Raw genomic sequence first — 17,523 nt, forward strand, 5'->3', positions numbered from 1 at the left:
GGGCCAGACATGATGGCTCATTCCTGTAATCCCAGCACTTTGGGAAGCTGAAATGGATTGCCTGAGCCCAGGAGGTTGAGGCTGCAGTGAGCTATGTTTGTGTCACTGCACACTAGCAGCCTAGGGAACAGAGCAAGACCTTGTCTCAAAACAGCAAAACGTGGTTTACCACAACCAACAGGAAAAATCTGGATAAAACTGTATGAAATTTTTACTGCTGTGCTCAACATGGTAGTGTAGAGGTCAAGGGCAAAAGTCCTGGGGTCAGGCCACCTGGTCTACTGTCTAATTATCTGTGTCATCTTTGGAAAGGTACTTGAACTCTCTGTGCCTTAGAATTCGTTTTCTAAAATGTGGGCGGGGTGCGGTGGCTCATTCTTGTAATCCCAGCACTTTGGGAGGCCGAGGCGGGCGGATCACGAGGTCAGGAGGTCTAGACCATCCTGGCTAACATGGTGAAACCCTGTCTCTACTAAAAATACAAAAAATTAGCCGGGCGTGGTGGCGGGCGCCTGTAGTCCCAGCTACTTCGGAGGCTGAGGCAGGAGAATGGCGTGAACCCGGGAGGCGGAGCTTGCAGTGAACCGAGATCGCGCCACTGCATTCCAGCCTGGGCGACAGAGCAAGAACAACTCCGTCTCAATACACACACACACACACACACACACACACACACACACACACACACACACACACAGAAATTAGCCGGGCGTGGTAGTGGGCACCTGTAATTCCAGCTACTGGGGAGGCTGAGGTTGGAGAACTTCTTGAACCCAGGAGGCAGAGGTTTTTATACTTGCTAGGGAGAACTTAATTAACAATCAATTAGTAAGGAAAAGATACCGAAGCAGTAAACTGAAGTCAGGGCGAAAAGTTTTGTTGACCAAACATGGATTCTCTCCTTCTAGAACCAAGTTACAGTTGGAGTTACAGAAAATACCTTGAACAGGCCCTTTGGTATCCTGTAGGAAATCAGACAAAAACATAGATCAGTTACTTTCTTTTTCTTTTTTGACACAGTGTCTCACTCTGTCGCCCAGGCTGGAGTGCAGTAGCGAGATCACTGCTCACTGCAGCCTCCACCTCCTGTGCTCAAGCGATCCTCCTGCCTCAGCCCCGCAAGTAGTGAGGACTACAAGCCCGCGCCACCATGCCCAGCTAATTTTTTGTGTTTTTGTAGAGACAGGGTTTCACCATGTTGCCCAAGCTAGTCTGGAACTCCTGAGCTCAAGCGATCTGCCCACCTCAGCCTCCCAAAGTGCTGGAATTAAGGGCCCCTGAGCCACCGGGCCGGCCAAATTACTTTACTCAGTTTGAGCATGAGCACTGGAAGAAAAGCTCTCATTTGCATATATATTTTTTTAAAGATATGATCTCACCCTGTCCTGTCACCCAGGCTGGTGTGCAGTGGCGTAATGTCGGCTTACTGTAACCTTAACCTCCCGGGTTCAAGCAATTCTTTTTTCTTTTTGAGACGGAGTCTGGCTCTGTCGCCCAGGTTGGAGTGCAGTGGAGCGATCTCGGCTCACTGCAACCTCCGTCTCTCGGGTTCAAGCAATTCTCTGCCTCAGCCTCCCTAGTAGCTGGGATTATCGGTGCCCGCCACCACACCCTGCTAACTTTTGTATTTTTAGTAGAGACGGGGTTTCACCATCCTGGCCAGGATGATCTTGAACTCCTGACCTCGTGCTCCACCTCCCTTGGCCTCCCAAAGTGGTGGGATTACAGATGTGAGCCACCACGCCTGGCCCGATCGCTTTTATTTTTAATAAGATGTTTTCTTCGTTTCCTAGCCCCTTCTACCACCCTACAAATTTCCAAAGGTTTTAATGTTGCTGCAACAGCCATCAGAGGTCAAGCTAGGGGGTGCAGCTCCCTAATGCGGGCAGCCTCAGAGGGGGCCAACCCTGCCCAGGATGAGCGGCGCTGGGCAGCAGGGGACGCTGCTGTGGTCCCCGGTACCTGGCTGGGTTAGGTGTTGAGGGCCGCACCTACACAGCCTCAGGTGAGGCCAGTGCCTGGCAAGGGCTGTAGCCGGCTCTAGCGGGCTTGTGCTGTCCATTGAGGAGCTTCTGCGCCACCTTGTGCTTGTGCCCGCCAGGCACCAGCAGGTTGGTGCGCAGCGCGTGCTCCAGTAGCGTCAACCCCTTGCTGCGCCCAACGCGCAGGCCGGGAAGTCGCGCAGGTAGTAGTAATCCAGGCAGTGGTAAAGCTCGCCTTGTAGCTTATTGGTGCCTGCCGCCGGGTCTGAGCCTGTAGAAGCTGACCAGCTGCTGTGGCCACCCGTCTGCGCATGCGCGCTTCTGGAAGCTCCCCCCACCTCCCGCAGCCCCGCCTCGAGTTCCGATTGGGCGCGTATGTGGTGACGTCACAGACGCGGGCCTTCGTCGACGTCACAGGCGCGTGTCTTCGGCGGCGTCACAGCTCTGGGCCTTCCGCGACGTTACAGTGATGGTACAGTGCGTGGAGCTAGGCTGTTTTCTCCTTAGAGTGGAGCCTGGTAACTGCGACCTCCCTGCCAGGTCCTTTGTGTTGCTGGCTGGAGATGGGTAGTTGACAAACTCCGACCCAGCACAGTGTTTATGTGGGTCAAAACTAGAAAACTATGTCTGGATGTGGCCGAGGCGGAAGGATCCCTTCAGGCCAGGAGTTAAAGAGCAGCCTGAGCAACATGGCGCGACCCCATCTCAGTAGTTTCACCTGAACCTCCCAGCTCCTTGAACCGCAAGGTTCAAGGCTGCCATGAGCTATGGTCCCATCACAGCACTTCATCCTGTGAGACTGAGGTAAACCCTGTCTAAAAAAATAAAAAAATAAACTATCCAAGGGTGCAACAGGGAGGGACTGCTTAAAGAAAACATGAGGCTGGCTGGACCCTATAATCCCAGCACTTTGGGAGGCCGAGGCGGGAGGATGGCTTGGTCTAAGGAGTCCGAGACTGGCCTGGGCAACGTGATGCAACCCCATCTGTAGAAAAGTTTCAAAAATTAGCCAGGCGTGGTGTACGCCTGGTGTATTTTTTTTTTTTCCCCGAGACGGAGTCTCGCTTTTTCGCCTAGGCTGGAGTGCAGTGGCGCGATCTCAGCTCATCGCAAGCTCCGCCTCCCGGGTTCATGCCATTCTCCTGCCTCAGACTCCTGAGTAGCTGGCACTACAGGAGCCCGCCACCACGCCCGGATTTTTTTGTATTTTTAGTAGAGTCAGGGTTTCACCGTGGTAGCCAGGATGGTCTTGATTTCCTGACCGTGTGATCTGCCCGCCTCGGCCTCCCAAAGTGCTGGGATTACAGGCGTGAGCCACGGCGCCCGGCCTGTTGCATCTAGTTTTACTCAAGCAAAGGCTGTGGACTTCCTTAGTTTACACTGATGTATTCTAGTTTGCATCTGAAGTGTACTCCGAGGATGCTGACTTCCAGATAGCCATTTTTGGGTCAAGGAAAGTTCATGTCTCCTGAGTATAGTAGCCATACCACCTAGAGAGCTTCCTTTTGGTTTGCGTAAAAAATGTATTTTAGCTTAGTTTTCTTACGTTAGGTGGGCAAAATAAGAAAGAGCGGAAGGCCAGGCGCGGTGGCTCACGCCTGTAATCCCAGCGCTTTGGGCTTCTGAGTCAGGCAGATCACTTGAGTTCAGGAGTTCGAGACCAGCCTGGCCAACATGGTGAAACCCCATCTCTACTAAAAATACAAAAATCAGCCGGGTATGGTGGCATGTACCTGCAATCCCCACCACTTGGGAGGTTGAGGCATCAGAACTGCTTGATCCCAGTAGGCGGAGGTTGCAGTGAGCCGAGATTGCACCACTGCACTCCAGCCTGGGGGATAGAGTAAGACTCTGTCTCCTAAAAAGAAAAGAAAAGAAAAGTTTGGGAACACTCAGCAAAACTATAAGGCCTAGAATTGGAAACTGGGAATTACTCTGTTCGTAGATGATTTCTTTTCAAGATGGGCTAGTAGAGTTTCTGAGCAGCAGCTACGTTCTGCTTTCACATCTTCAGATTTTATAAGGTTACTTTTCCCCCTCTGAGTGATCAGATCTGCCTCACAGTCACTCATGGGAGCCCTTGATCTCGACAAAATAGACCTTGAGTAGCTGAGTTCAAATAACTGAGGTGGCAAGAGGGATCGCCTTCTTGGTTCTTATATATTTTTTTAAATGAAAGAGCTAGAGAAGCAATCTCAAGGTCAGGATAACTCACCCTGATGTTGTCACTTTTCAGGAATTGTGCTGCATTCTGACTTAGGTTCTGCCATCAAAAACAGAATGCCCTGATCCTTAGAGGCAGAGGCATTTCTTCAGCCTATGGGGTAAGTAACCAGGGAATGGAATTCTCACCAATTCTTATTTTCTGTGCTAAAAGTTTTACTTTAAGATTTGGGCCTGGCAGGGTGCGGTGGCTCACGCCTGTAATCCCAGCACTTTGGGAGGCTGAGGGGGGAGGATCACGAGGTCAGGAGATCGAGACCATCCTGGCTAACATGGTGAAACCCTGTCTCTACTAAAAATACAAAAAATTAGCCGGGCGTGGTGGCGGGCGCCTGTAGTCCCAGCTACTTGGGAGGCTGATGCAGGAAAATGGTGTGAACCCGGGAGGCGGAGCTTGCAGTGAGCTGAGATTGCGCCACTGCACTCCAGCCTGGGTGACAAAGAAAGACTCCATCTCAAAAAAAAAAAGACTTGGGCCTGCTTCTTTTTTTTTTTGTAATGGAGTTTCACTCCTGTTGCCCAGGCTGGAGTGCACTGGTACTATCTCGGCTCACTGTAACCTCCGCCTTCTGGGTTTAAGGGATTCTTATACCTCATACCTCAGCCTCCCGAGCAGCTGGGGTTACAGGCATCCACCACCATGCTCAGCTAATTTTTGTATTTCGTAGTAGAGACAGGGTTTTACCATGTTGGCCAGGCTGAAACTCCTTACCTCAAGTGATCTGCCCACCTTGGCCTCCCAAAGTGCTGGGATTACAGGCGTGAGCCACCGTGCCCAGCCTAAACTGCCCAATTTTAAGGGGACAATTGGGAAAACAATTGTTTAAAAAGGCAATGAAGGCGTTGCCATGACTGTGGTTAGCAGTGTGAAGATCCTAGAAAACCTGTGTGAACTCCTGGGGGCTCATAGTCTACTACCTGGTCAAGAGCTTTAGAAAACTTGGATGTACGTGGTAGGACACCAGGTTCTGAAAGCTCCCAGGGTTGTATAAACTTCTTTTTTTTTTTCCTTTTTTAAATTTAACTTTTATTTTAAGTTCAGGAGTACAGTGCAGGTTTGTTATATCGGTAAATTTGCGTCATAGAGGTTTATTGTACAGATTATTTCATCACACAGGTGTGAAGCCTAGTATCCATTATTTATTTTTCCTGATCTTCTCCCTCCCCCCACCCTCCACCCTTCAAAAGATCCCATTATGTGTTGCTCTCCTCTATGTGTCCATGTGTTCTCATCATTTAGCTCCCACTTATAAGTGAGAATTATGCAGTATTTGGTTTTCTGTTTCTGTGTTAGTTTGCTGAGGATAATGATCTCAAGCTCCATCCATGTTCCTGCCAAGGACATGATCTTGTTCTTCTTTTATGGCTGCATAGTGTTCCATAGTGTATATGTACCACATTTTCTTTATCCAGTCTACCACTGATGGCATTTAGGTTGATTTCATGTCTTTGCTGTTGTGAATACGGCTGCAATGAACATATGCGTGCATGTGTCTTTAAAATAGAATGATTTTTATCCCTTTGGATATAAATCCAGTAATGGGATTGACCACAGATTGTTTCTAGATGAGCTACGTTCAGTGGTTTGAGAAACCTGAGTTCCAAAGAGGGGCCCCAAGGAACACTGGCATTGCCAGAAGAAAATCTGGGAGCAAATAGGTCAAAAGAGGCGACTCCTTACTTCAACCAGAGAAGAGCCTCAGTAGCTCTTTTGTTGGGCTTCTGGCTTTATAAATGAGGAAACTGGGGTCCAGAGAGGTTAAGTGACTCACCCAAGACCCTTTGGCTAATTTATCATGAAGATGAATCAGAAAACCATAACACAGTGCATGTGTTATGGGAAGGAATGTGTTCCAGTTCAGTTCTTTCCTTAAATTGTACTATATTTCCTCCTCCATATTCAAGTCATCCATGAATGAAAACTTGTAGAACAAGTGTTTTAATTTTTTTTTTATTATTATACTTAAAGTTTTAGGGTGCATGTGCACAATGTGCAGGTTTGTTACATATGTATACATGTGCCATGTTGGTGTGCTGCACCCATTAACTCATCATTTATCATTAGGTATCTCTCCTAATGCTATCCCTCCCCCCTCCTTCACCCCTAAACTTCTGTATTAAATTCCATGATGCTTGATGGGTAGTGCCACATTTAGACATGCTATTGCTATTGCTGCTGCTTTCTTTATCATGAAAAGAGCGGAAGATGCAGATAATACTTGAAGCAGGAAGACAAAGGGGAGATACTGAACTTGTCACCTAACTTTGGGTGCCCCTCATGCTTCGTGTTTCCCATTGAGCCTCACTTATCAATGACACAGGGAATGGTCCCTTAGCTCTTCACTTTCCCTGTGGCTGCCTGGAGGTAGGAGAGGCAGATCATGTCACTTGCCGACATTATGTTGCTGTGGATTCGTTGGAGGGACAGGAACAGGAAGTTTTCCTAGAGGTGTATGTGTCACTGGAGCTCACAGGGGTACTTTTTAATCTTCTCACTGGCCTCTGTGATTCTGTGACCCTGGTTATTACATGTTCAGAAAGTGTCAGCTTATTTGAAAGTGATACTCTTCTTTTCTATTTAAACATTGCCAAGAACCATCACACTATTTTTTTAATTGAAATATTTTTTTATTTTTTATTTTTTGGAGATAAGAGTCTTGCCCTTTCATATGAACATGAAGGGACTCATAGTCCTTCCCGTACTGTTGGTCTTTCATTTAATAACGTTATCAGTGAAGGGTTATGTCTGAATGAATTATAGAAGTTTAGGACCTAAAAAAGGAAGGTCCCAGAAAACAGGCTTTGATTTATTTCTACTATTACACTTGCTGTTGAAACCAAGCAGGTGACTTCATTTCTCTTGGATTCAGCTTTCTCATGTGTCAGGATGGGAGAGGAAGGGTGGCGTTGGGATAAGCGTCATTCCACTCTCTGTACTTCAAATCTGGCTAACACGTGTGGCAAATACTTAGATGTGTTGACAGAGGTTTTCCTGGAGTGCTGTCTTGAACGATTCTGAACAGGCTCAGCAAGAAAGTATGTTTCAGTTTTGGGGGTATCTGTCATGGAGAAGGAAGTAAGGACTGGGGAGCACTCACAGCATTCCCGGGGCATTCCTGTCCGTTATCTCAATACCTGGTGCTGATGTTTCCTGTCTCTTATCAGGAATGCTGTCTACTGTGTGTCTGATGACATGAACTTACTGAGTGCTGCTTAGTTGCATCATAGACACCACCTGTCTTTGAACAGCTACCCTGCCTCTTGGTGGAATGCAAAGGCTGCCAGGGGCCACTGGTGTGTGGAATGGCCTTTGGTCATTTCTGCTTAGAACACAGAGATCATTTTGGCTACTAACATAACTCTCCTTTTGAGTGAAAGGGTTAAAATGTTCCTCCCAAAAGTACTTATTTTTTAGGCTTGTTCTTCAGATTTGCCCAATATCCTAAGCAAAATGCCTTCAATATGAAGTGAATATTGCTTGATTGTAGGGAACTTGTCCATAATGTACTTGAGAATGCACATACAGATAAAAGAATGTCTGTGTCAAATTTTATCTTCCACAAGTTATGTTCTCTTGCACTTTCAGCTTAAGCTCTTGGACTCACTGAGGCAGTAAAAGAACCATATCCTATGTTTGAATCAAACCCCGAGTTCCTGTATGTAGAAGGTTTGCTAGACAGGATTCCCTTTTGAAGCCCTCCTGGTTTGGAATTCCATGACTTGAAAGGATCGTCCGTGGGAGTAATAAAATCAAGTTTGTTGGTAAAAAGTAAGTTTTAGGCCAGGTGTGGTGGCTCATGTCTGTAATCCCAGCACTTTGGGAGGCTGAGGCGGGCAGATCACCTGAGGTCCGGAGTTCGAGACCAGCCTGGCAGACATGGCAAAACCCCGTATCCACTAAAAATACAAAGAATTAAGCCGAGCATGGTGGCGGACACCTGTGATCCCAGCTACTCGGGAGGCTGAAGCAGGAGAATCACTTGAACCTGGGAGGCAGAGGCTGCAGTGAGCCGAGATCACGACACTGCACTCCAGCCTGGGTGACAGAGCGAGACTCTGCAACAACAACAACAACAACAACAATAAAAAAGTAAGTTCTATTTGCCACTGTAGTCATTTCTGGAATTAAAACAATAAAATGACATTTCTACTAAAATGTTTTTCTAGCTAGAGGTGACAGGTGTGGCTGTTAAGTCCTTGATGGAAAAGCCTGGCTCTGAGCTGCAGTCCTGGCACTCTCCATTGCCCCTCCATTCCCCATCCTGTACTCAGTCATCTTCATCAGTGCAAGAATAGTGACCACTGCCTCCACGATGTTCAGACACACTGTGGTGGCTTGCACTATGCCTAAGTACTTGAATGAAATTTAATCTGCTGGGTTTTATCTGCTCTATTATTCCTGGGTCAATCTTATTAGCAAGTAAATATTGATGATTGAGTTTCTTTTCCTTTTTATGAGTCAGAGTTTCACTCTTGTTGCCCAGGCTGCAGTGCAATGGCACGATCTTGACTCACTTCAACCTCCACCTCCCAGGTTCAAGTGATTCTCCTGCCTCAGCCCCCCAAGTAGCTGGGATTACAGGCATGCACCACCATGTCTGGCTAATTTTTGTATTTTTTGTAGAGACGGTGTTTCACCAAGTTGGTCAGGCTGGTCTCAAACTCCTGACCTCAGGTGACCCACCCACCTCAGCCTCCCAAAGTATGGGGACTGCAGGTGTGAGCCACCGTGCCCGGCCTGATGATTGAGTTTTTTTTTTAATTATATCTGCGTTTCTGCAGAATTTTAGTGGCTGAAGAAAGTACACTAGTGTTAATTTTCTTTTTCATGAAAGAAGTAATTTACTCTTCATACAATTACTTGCCAGTCATGGGAAGGAAAAGTCAGGGTTTTCATCCACAATCATAGGAATTATTGTGACATTACAGGATGACTCTGTGAACACCTTTAGGAAAAAACCCTGGTCATATCACAACTGTTTTACTAGCTGTGAGGCCACCATTTCTTGGTTTTCTTTCTAGACCTGAACTAGTTATTTCCTACTTGCCTCCTGTAGTGGCTAATAAAATAAACACTAAAGGTAAGAGCTTACCTGTATTTCGTATTATATTTCACTGCATTAAGACATTTTTTATCAGCATTCCTTAAATCACACAGAATCATTGGCCACTCTCTTTGTGGGACTTGCAGTTAATTTCTTGGCTTTTTAACGTATTTTATTTAATGGACCTCTTTTTCTTTAAAAAAAAATTTTGTTGGAAGCGTCACATTTGCAATCCCACTTCATTCATGTTTCCATGGCTTTGTTGAGTCCCCTGTGGAGGATTACACTACAAGTTTAATTCTGCAGGTTTCTTTGAAAAGAGCCAAACTGAATGAATTTTAATACTCTGCTCTTATAAAGCATCTCCTTCTGTATTTTTTTCTACAGTATACTAAAGTAATTCTGTGCTTTATTTTACAGCTTCACAGTTTCTAAAAAGACCATGAAACCCTGAGAGTAATGAAATGTTCCTGAAATTGAGGTCACTGTGGAAGGTAAGGGCCAGTCCTTGGCATGTTTCTGTTGATTCTCCAGTTTAATAGTTATGTCAGTTCACTGGCTACATGTTTATACAGATGAAGGTAACCAAACTAGTTTTACCTGTGAACAGCTGCCTGTGATAAATCTAAATTTCTGAATGTCTTTAATTGAAATTTTGAAAATTATTAACGGGAAATAAATAACATGGATCACATCATAAACTGCACTCAAGAAAATCCCTAAAATGCTTTTCCTTTATTACAACAAATAAGGGTGCAGAGGGTCACGTGGAATGTTTCATCTTTTGTCTTGTTTTTTCTATTCTTTTAAGGAGAGAAAGTTGGGTGGTTTAAAAAGCAGTGCCTGGAATGAAAGTATTTCCTACAGCACCCTCTAATGTACTTCCTTCTCTCCATGCCCACGGGGTCTGCAGGGTTCTCATCTCTTCATGTTCACAGTATTAAAATACTTCATACGATATCAAAGACAGTTCCCAACCAACCATCAAATATGGGTATTTCTTCCATCTCCTCATAAATGCAAAAGGAAATAACTGCGTTAGGATCATTCTTTTTTATTTGGAGTTGGAAGTCTCACTCTGTCACCCAGGCTGGAGTGCAGTGGCATGATCTCTGCTCACTGCAGCCTCAGCATCCCAGGTTCAAGCAATTCTCCTGCCTCAGCCTTCCGAGTAGCTGGGACTACAGGCGCACACCGCCACATCCGGCTAATTTTTTGTATTTTAGTAGAGATGGGGTTTCACCGTGTTGTCCAAGCTGGTCTCAGACTCCTGAGCTCAGGCAGTCTGCCCACCTTGGCCTCCCAAAGTGCCAGGATTACAGGCGTGAGCCGCCGTGCCCAGCCTAGGATCATTTTTTTATGTCCTAGGTGTCTGTTTTTTAAATAAGGGTTTGCAGTACTGGTGTTTAGTGGTGCAGTAATCTCCATTTAATCATCTGGCATACTCAAGAGAAAGGATACCAGATGACTGAGAGTATACCTCACAGAGAGTATACCAGATGACTAAATGGGGATTAGAGTGAATATTTAAACTCTTCATTCATTCATCCTGTGAAAGGAAAGCTTACTTAATAACATAAACTCTTGATTATGAATTAGATGTTTCTCCTATGAAAGCTTGTGGGCATCTTTGAGCAACTTAATACCTGATTATTTCTGTTCAAAAATGCTGAGAACTAAAAATCCATTCAAACCTTTACTTTTCTCCTTTTGGAAAAGATTAGAGGATCAGAGATCTCTCCTCTACACGAGGTGCCATCCTTTCCTGAAGGAGCTCCTTGTAAAGTGCATGAGGTGTTCCTTTTAGTAAAAAGACACACTGTGCGACCACAGAGACCTGAGCCTGAACCTATAAAGATTTGAACAGGATGAACAATGAGACTATGTAAAGGGGAGGTTAATTCCAAGGTGACAGGAACTTTATGGATAAGATTATGATTTCTACACTTCGTGTCCCCTTCTAACTCTGGTATGAAGTTACATTGTGTACGTTGGTGCCCTAATCTCAGTCTATGGATATTAGATATTAAGATTGGGGAGAAAATAAAACAGCCAGTTAATGTGCACCATTTTTACAGGCACTGTCAGTAGCATATAAGAAATAGCATGTTTCTCAAAAGTAAATTAGTTCATAGTAGTTAGTTGGCACATTTGGCAGGTACTTCTGTGAACTTTTTTTTGGTATCTTTAAACTCTTCATTCATTGATCCTGTTAACCCAAAGCTTATTTAATAACGTAAGCTTTTGGTTATCAATTAGATGTCAGGAAAAATGAAGAAATGACAGCTAATATAATAAGTTAAAAGGATTGAGGCTGTAGGAATAATGTTACTAAGAATAACTTTAGGATTGTTTGTTACTGTAGCTAGCTGTGATTATCAAAATAGGGAGATGCCTGTTTTTCTCACAAAAATGTAATTGTGCAGGTAGGCTGAGGCTGACATTGGTTCAGTTGCTCAAACATGGTAAGACTGGCTTCCCTGTGCCTCTCTTCACTCTCCTTTCTGGTGCACAATGACCAAGAGAACTCCTGTCATCGTGTCTCCATCCATCATGTCTCCATCCAATTATAAGTAAAGAAAATGCAGCATGAGCCCTGCCTGTATCCATGGTCAGGAAAAGCAAGAGGCTTGTTTTGAATCCTAGCAGAATTTTGCATAAGTCTCTTGGTTTTAAAAACGATGACTTTTAAAATAATAAAGTAAAATAAAGCACAAACTCTGAGGCCAAAGTGATAGGATTTAAATCTGTGCCCTGCCACTTAGAAAAATTAAATTCTTTGTTGTTTAGGTTGCACACCTGTTAAATGGGAGGAAGAAAATAGTATTTGACTCATGGTTTTTAAAATTTGAGATGTTATTTCTTTAATAAACAGCTGTTATCATTTGAGAACACTTGCTATTTAGGCACTTAGGAATTTTTCATTAGAAGGGATGTAAAGAAAGACGATGGGCATTTGTAATGGATTTAACGTTCGTCATTTGACTGCCTGACTGACCCCCAGAGCTGTGATTTTACTAATGAATTTTTCAGAAGTCCCTTTAGCAATGAGCCTAACCAGCCTCTCACTCTCACCATTCATTGCTCTTGTTCTTATCTGTTTCTCCACAAACTTGGTTACTCTCACAAAGTGATAAAAACTTGCATTTCTTTTCTTTCCTTTTTAGAGACAGGATCTTGCTCTGTCACTCAGGCTGCAATGCAGTGGTGTGATCATGGCTCGCTGTGGCTTCAAACTCCTGGGCTCAAGCAATACTCCCACCTCAGCCTCCCAAGTAGCTTGGACTACAGACGTACACCACCATGCAAAGCTAAATTTTTTATTTTTTTTGTTGTAGAGATGGGATTGTGCTATGCTGCCCAGGATGATCTCAAACTCCTGTCCTCAAGTGATCCTCCTGTCTCAGCCTCCCAAAGTGCTGGGATTATAGGCAGCCATGGGCCACCTGTGTCCAGCCCGCTATTTTCTTTTTGTAAAATAACAACTTTATTGAAATGTAGTTCACATACCATGCAATTTATTTATCAAAGTATGCAATTCAGTGGTTTTTAGAATATTGATGGAGCTGTGATCTATCACCACAATCCGTTTTAGAAGCTTTCATTACCCTATAGAGAAATCCACTGTTCTTAGCCACTAGCTAAGAACATGGCGGGGAGTAAGCCACTGGCTTACTGCCCCCCCATGCTTCTGTGTTCCCAATAGGCAACCACTGATCTATTTTCTGTCACTATAGATTTGCCTAATCTGGACCTTCTATATAAATAGGATTGTGCAATATGTGATCGTTTGTGGCTGGCTTTTTTTTCCCTCTTAGCACAGTGTTTTCAGAGTTCCTTCCTGTCATAGCATGTGTATTTCGTTCCTTCTTTGGCTTAGTAATATTCCATGGTAGAGACACACCACATTTTGTTTATTCTTCAGTTGATGAACATTTGGGTTGTTTCCATGTATTGGCTATTATGAATAATGCTGCTATGAAGATTCATGTACAAGTTTTTGTGTAGACATACATTTTTATTTCTCTGGGATATATGCCTAGGAGAGAAATTGTTGCATTCTATGATACTGTACATTTAGCTTTTGAGAAACTGTTTTCCAAAGTGGTTACACCAGTCAGGTGCAGTGACTCACAGTTGTAATCCCAGCTACATGAGAGGCTGAGGTGGGAGGATCACTTGAGCCTACGAGTAAAGAGAGACCAGCTTGGGCAAGATAGAAAGACCTTGTCTTGGTTTTTGAAAAATCAAATTAAAATGACAAGAAGACAGATGTGGTCGCTCACGTCTGTAATCCTAGCACTTCGAAAGGCTGAGGTGGGTGGATAACTTGAGGTCAGGAGTTCAAAACCAGCCTGGCTGGGCATGGTGGTGGATGCCTGTAATCCCAGCTACTCGGGAGGTTGAGGCAAGTAGAATTTTTTGAACCCAGGAGGTGGAGGTTGCAGTGAGTCAGGATCACACCACTGCATTCCAGCCAGGGCAAAAGAGTGAGACTCTGTCACACAAAAAAAGTAAAAATATAAATAAATAAAATGACAAGAAAAGAAACACCCAAAGTAGTTAAACCATTTTGTGTTCCCACCAGTAATGTATGTGGGTTCCAGTTTCTCCACATTTTCACCAACATTTCTTTTTTTGAGACATGATCTCTCTGTGTCACTTAGGCAGGAGTGCAGTGGTGTGAACACGGCTCACTGCAGCCTCGAACCCCCAGACACTCGTGATCCATTTATTTCAGCCTCTTGAGAAATCGGGACTACAGTCAAACTCCGCCATACAGCTAATTTCTTTTATTTTTAGTAGAGACAGAGTTTCACTATGTCGCCCAGGCTGGTTTCTAACTCCTGGATGCAAGTGATCCACCTGCCTTGGCCTCCCACGCTGCTGGGATTATAGGTGGGAACCACCATGCCCAGTCCTCTCTCTCTTTTCTCTCTTCCCTTTCTTGGTAGAGGGAAATATGTCATGTACCAGCTATCCATCCAATGACTGCCCATCAGTTCCAAATTCACCCTTCACTGCCTGATCTGCAAACGTAGAGGTGGGTTCCTTAAATGCTTCCTCTGTCAGCTGGTACATGATTAAATGTTGTCAGTACATAGTTCTAGAGGGACCTTGTAAGAGGCTTTTCTTTCTGGTTGTGGTGTGCGAATCTCCACAGGCACTGAGCTTCTCCAGCACCGGGCTGCTGCCCTGCACGGTGCTCAGCAGCACCCAGTGACCAGCAGTTTCTCTGCACCTGCCTGGGTGGATTTGTAGTGAGACAACTGTTCATTAATAGCTTAATCTAGCACCCCAGAGGGTGAATTTTCAGCAAATTCCAGAGGGCAGATTGCTAGCATGTTCGACCGTGTGGTAATACAGCAATTCTGCTATTGAATTACCCGTGACTGTGCCCTCTCCAAGGAGGGGCTGGATCTCAGCCCTAGTGGGGAGTCTTTTCCTTGATCACAGTATCTCAGCGTTGGGACAGTAGGGACAGTTACTGCTTGTTATATCAGCTGATCCTATACTCTTTTTTTTTGGAGACAGGGTCTCCCTCTGTTGCCCAAGCTAAAGTGCATGGCGAAATCATGGTTCACTGCAGCCTTGACCGCCCAGGCTCGAGCAATCCTCCTACCTCAGTCTCCTAAGTACCTAGGACTATAGGTGTGTGCCACCACACCCAGGTTTTTTTTGTTGTTGTTAGTTTGTTTGTTTATTTGAGTAGAGACAGGGTCTCACTGTGTTTCCCAGGCTGGTCTCAAACTCCTGGCCTCAAGGAATCTTCCTGCCTTCGTTTCCCAAATTGCTGAAATTATAAACATGTGCCACCATGCCTGGCCTCTGCTAGTGCTGTATTCTCTAGCATTCTCTTTACTTTTTGGTAGCCAATCTCTCCTTATGCTGTTGCCCTGTTATAATTAATAATTTTTTATTTTAAATTGAACACTTTAAACTTTTGAGTGGTTTATGTCTCCTGTTTGGACTCTGACAAATACAGAATTGATGCTAGGAAGGGTCCCGGGAGATAGACCCAGACAACTGAGATTTGAGCATAGGTTTGGTTTTCCAAGGGGCAGTGCTGAGCTCCTTGCGGGTGGGACATGGGATGCTATTGATTTCCAGGACCTCACAATGACTCAAGCTACCACTTTCTGTTGATTGTGATGAAATGCCAGCTGAGGCACATGCCATGGGAGCTAAGTGGCTGCTGCACTTGACCACTATGAAGACTGGTGTGGGAAGAATCCTTTTGGATGCACTTGAGCAGGGGCCCCTAATCCCTGCATCACAGGCCTCTACTGGGCCACACAGCAGGAGGTGAGTAGAGGGTGGGCAAGCGAAGCTTCATCTGTATTTACAGCCAGTCCCCACATTACCACCTGATCTCTGCCTCCTGTCAGATCAGCAGCAACATTAGATTCTCATGTGAGCACGAACCCTATTGTGAACTGTGCATGCAAGGGATCTATCTTGCTCTGTCCTTAGGAGACTCTAATGCCTGATGATCTGTCACTATCTCCCATCGCCCCCAGATGGGACCATCTAGTTGCAGGAAAAGAAGGTCAAGACTCCCACTCATTCTTCATTATGGTAAGCTATATAATTATTTCGTTATATGCTACAATGTAATAATAATAGAAATAAAGTGCACAATAAATGTAATGTGCTTGATATATCCCAAAACTGACCTTCGCTGCCCCCAGTCTATGGAAAAACTGTCTTCCACAAAACCGGTCCCTGGTCCCCCAAAAGTTGGGGACCGCTGCACTTGAGCACTTACAGAGAGAAAAACAAAAAGCTCAAGTCTTTACCTGTCAGCATAAGTCATGGTCTAAGATCCAGAGAGCTTCCATGATAGCCCAAACACAATTCCTTATTTCTTGTATCCACAGGGCTGATATTATTGGAAGTCAAACACAAACTTAAATGTGTTGGTTGCTGAATTACAATGACAGTTGAATTCACTGTATCACCAAGGTTCTCATGAGAATATTAGGGCACTAATAAATGAAGAATGGGATCTTTTTCTTTTTTTCTTTTCTTTTTTTCCTTTTTTTTTTTTTTTGAGGCAGTCTCCCTGTGTTGCCCAGGCTGGAGCACAGTGGTTTGATCTTGGCTCGCTGTAGTCTCAACTTCTCAGGCTCAAGCTATCCTTCCGCCTCAGCCTCTGGGGTAGCTGGGACCACAGGTACGAGCCACCATGCCCAGCTAATTTTTGTGTTTTGTAGAGATGTGGTTTCATCACATTGCTGTGGCTGGTCTCAAACTCCTGGGCTCAAGCCATCCACCCACCTTGGACTTCTAAAGTTTTGAGATTACAGGCAGGAGCCACCATGGCCGGCTATGTTCTCTTTTACACTGGTTTATTGTGAGGGCCTCCAATTGTCTTCCTGACTTCTATAGGCTTGCTCACTTCGGCCTGTTCACTGAAGCCAGAGGAATTCTCCTAAAAGGCAAATTTGGGTCAGAATAGTCCTTGATTAAAACCTGCTGGTGACTGCCCATTGCCTTTAAGATGAAGTCCAAACTAATTTGGCCACAGGGCCTGGTAAGAACTGGTCTCCACTCACCTTCCCAGCTTTATCCTGCACCACCCTCCCCAAATCCCTACCCTCCAGCCACAAGGAATGTTAGTTTCCTTGGGGGACTTTACTGGTCCTTCAGGAAACCCTCTCCCTACCCCCATCATCACTCTTTCGCTCTCATCTTTGCTCATCTTTAGCCTCAGCCGAGATGTCTCACCCCACTCTCTATGATGCAACAAGAAGCCCCTGGAGAACGTTTCAGTCCCACTCTGTACTTCTGTCATGTGCTCATCACAGTCTGGTAAGTGTTGGCCTGTGATTCCTAGATTAGTCCATTTTGCATTGCTATAAGGAAACATCTCGGGCTGGATAGTTTATAAATAAAAACAATTTATTTGGCTCACAGTTCTGCAGACTATACAAGTAGCATGGTGCCAGGCTGGGAGCAGTGGCCCACACCTGTAATCCCGGCACTTTGGGAGGCTGAAGCAGGAGGATTGCTTGAGCCCAGAAGTTTGAAACCAGCCTGGGAAACATGGTGAGATCTTGTCTCTAGTAAAAATAAAAAAAAAATAGCCAGGCATGATAGTGCATTGATGCATGCCTGTGGTTTCAGCTACTTGGGAGGCTAAGGTAAAAAGATCTCTTTATTCCAGGATGTCAGGGTTGCAGTGAGCCATAATTACACCACTGCTCTCTAGCCTGAGTGTCAGAGTGAGACCCTGTCTCAGAAAAACAAAAGCATAGTACCAGCATCCG

General features: G+C 45.0%; 1 protein-coding gene across 1 annotated transcript in view; it reads right to left on the reverse strand.

Moving 5' to 3' along the window:
• LOC116810412 (general transcription factor II-I repeat domain-containing protein 1-like) overlaps positions 1-2,268 on the reverse strand; it is a 61,081-nt gene extending 58,813 nt beyond the window's left edge. Inside the window, exons 1-2 of the mRNA XM_058437409.1 lie at positions 1,992-2,268; positions 844-962 (exon numbers count right to left, since the gene is read on the reverse strand). The gene's annotated coding sequence lies outside the window, so the exon portion shown is untranslated. The remainder of the gene's footprint in view (positions 1-843; positions 963-1,991) is intronic.
• Positions 2,269-17,523: the final 15,255 nt, after the last annotated feature.

The sequence above is a fragment of the Hylobates moloch genome, unplaced genomic scaffold (genome assembly GCF_009828535.3).
Source record: "Hylobates moloch isolate HMO894 unplaced genomic scaffold, HMol_V3 SCAFFOLD_1, whole genome shotgun sequence".
In the NCBI taxonomy this organism is placed as follows: domain Eukaryota; kingdom Metazoa; phylum Chordata; class Mammalia; order Primates; family Hylobatidae; genus Hylobates; species Hylobates moloch.